The sequence below is a fragment of the Scomber japonicus genome, chromosome 23 (genome assembly GCF_027409825.1).
Source record: "Scomber japonicus isolate fScoJap1 chromosome 23, fScoJap1.pri, whole genome shotgun sequence".
NCBI lineage: Eukaryota > Metazoa > Chordata > Actinopteri > Scombriformes > Scombridae > Scomber > Scomber japonicus.
The window spans coordinates 23,959,276-23,962,066 of NC_070600.1; positions in this window are offsets into that span (position 1 = coordinate 23,959,276).

Below are 2,791 nucleotides of genomic sequence, written 5' to 3' on the forward strand. Positions count from 1 at the left end.
ATTCCTAACCCTAATCCTAACCCTATGATCCACATGGAGCAAACATCTGTAAATTTAAAAACGAAGACAGAAAAGTTAGGCATCAACACGTGCAAAATCAAATTGTGTCGGTTAGTTAATTATGAAAATTGTAACTGAATGTAAACCTAAATGAGAGCAATGGTAATTAAAAATGAGAAAGTGAGGGCGTGGGTATTCTGCTGGTGTGTCAATATATTCGGTCTGTCTGTGTGTGTGTGTGTGTGTGTGTGTGTGTATGTGTGTGTAGGCCTTAAGTATTTCTTGTTCTTATTGTGATTTTAAAGACGGACTCTTGGGAGATTAGCTTCAAGCTAAAAGATATCCCAATTAAAAAATAAATAAATGAAATGTGTGTAAAAAGTTGCATAAAGCATTTTTGTGTCTGCAGAGGGAGCTGTATGAAATCTGACTGAACACTGCCTCAAGTGAAGTTAGTAACAATAACTTAATTTATACTAATTTCCTGGAAATGTTCAGAACATTTTTAGGACATTTTACAGAGAGGGTTGTGCAAGTTGGTACAAATTATAAGAAAAATTGTGTATAAAAAAAAAGAGTTAAGGTTGAGTTTTTCATTTTTCAACAGTTTTCTAAGAGTAGCTGCTCTTAATAATTAAACAAGGTTCATGTTTAATTATTATTATATGAGAAATAAAAGAACAACAATGTCACACAACACATCCTTCTTGCTTTAAAGTTGTTTAAAAGAACACATCTGTGACCTTTGACCCTCTGTGAAACAACTCTCAGACAATGAAACATGAGAATAATTTATGTTTGACTACAGCTCTTCGGTTTGCTCTTATCTTATCGTCATCACACACACTCCATTGTCTTTCTTATCGGCATTGTGTTTCTTCTTATCAGTGACCTGGATCCCAGATGAAGGCGTTAACAACAGCGTTACCGAGCGCGTCGCCGTGGTGATACGCCTTCAGCTCCATCGCTCAGCGTCCGTTAAAAGCTGCAATAACTGTGTAATAATTTCTCCTGTGTTTCCATTCTCAGTTTTAATGTCAGCTGTGAGTCTGTGTGAGTGATTAAAGAGAAAGACATGAGTTTTAAATCAGTCAGGAAAACAGGTCACAGAACAGCTTCCAGCAGAGCAGACAATGTTTGAGTGGTTTAAAACATGAACATATTTGTTTAATTTCTCCTTTTCTGACCTCTTGTTTGACTATTCGGGAATGTGAACTCCATGTTTTACTTTAACTGCATCAATGTGTAAACGTTTTATTTGTTTTTTAACGTCGTGTGCATTTCACAATAGGAAATAAAAAACAAATAAATAAAACAAAACATTAACATAATTATACAGGAGCCTAATTTAGTTACATTTTGGTTTGAAAACACTTAATGTGGAATTGATATGGTATAAAAAATAAAGGCGGGAAACTGAACTTTTAATAGATTGAATGAAATATTTTTAAATATATTTTTTGTGTGAGGAGAGAAAGTGTAAGAAAACAAGAAAACAAGGAAATTAAAGCTGATAAAATTCATATGATCCCATTTTTTTAAATAATATACTTTAAACAAGGAATTATATAATATGACACACAGGCCTTAAAGATCCAGTACGTCCATTTTTCTTCTAATTTTTAGCAAATCACAAAGGAAAACAAACAGCAACAGCCCCCCCCCCCTGAATAAACGCAAAAAGAAATACATGATCCAAATTTTTAAAGAAGAAATCCATCAGACGAGAAAGCAGAAGACGTTTAGAGACCTCACATCTTCTCCGGGTTCACGTGAAAGTCACTGAGGGAATAAAGTTGAAATGAAATAAAAACCTCAAACGTAAGCAAACAGTGACTCAGCGGTTCGGTTCTGCGTGGTTTGTTCTGGGTAATTGTGCGATTGCTTTAGAATAAATTAACTATGACTCATCTCGGCTCTTGTTTTATCCTAAATCACACGTCATCTCCTGCAGGAACAGAGTAAACAATATGAGCGATATGCATCACGAGCAGCTTCGTGACAAGTTTAAAATACTAACAAGCTAATTGAATCACTGTGTTAAAAAACGTCCTTCACACCGACAGCTGACTCACTGACTGCAAGAAGGCTTCAAAGTTTGTGGTGCTGAAGAAACGACAAACTATCTATCTATCTATCTATCCACCCAGCTGTCTATCTATCTATCTATCCATCCACCCATCTATCTATCTATCCATCTATCTATCTATCCATCATCCATCCATCTATCTATCTATCTATCTATCTATCCATCATCCATCCATCTATCTATCTATCCACCCACCTATCTATCTATCTATCTATCTATCTATCCATCCTTCCCCCCACCCACCTGTCTATCCATCCATCCACCCACCTATCTGTCTATCTATCTATCTATCCATCCATCCATCCATCCACCCATCTATCAATCTATCCATCCATCCATCCACCCATCTATCTATCTATCTATCTACCCACCCACCTATCTATCCATCCATCCATCTATCTATCTATCTATCTATTCATCCATCCAACTATCTAACCATCCATCCATCCGTCCATCCACCTACCTACCTACCTATCCATCCATCCTCATCTCATCCGTCCATCCACCTACCTACCTACCTACCTACCTACCTACCCATCCATCCATCCATCCATCTATCTATCTATCTATCTATCTATCTATCTATCTATCCACCCACCCACCTATCTATCTATCTATCTATCTATCCATCCATCCACCCACCTATCTATCTATCCATCCATCCATCCACCCACCCATCTATCTATTTCCCCCAGTTCGGCC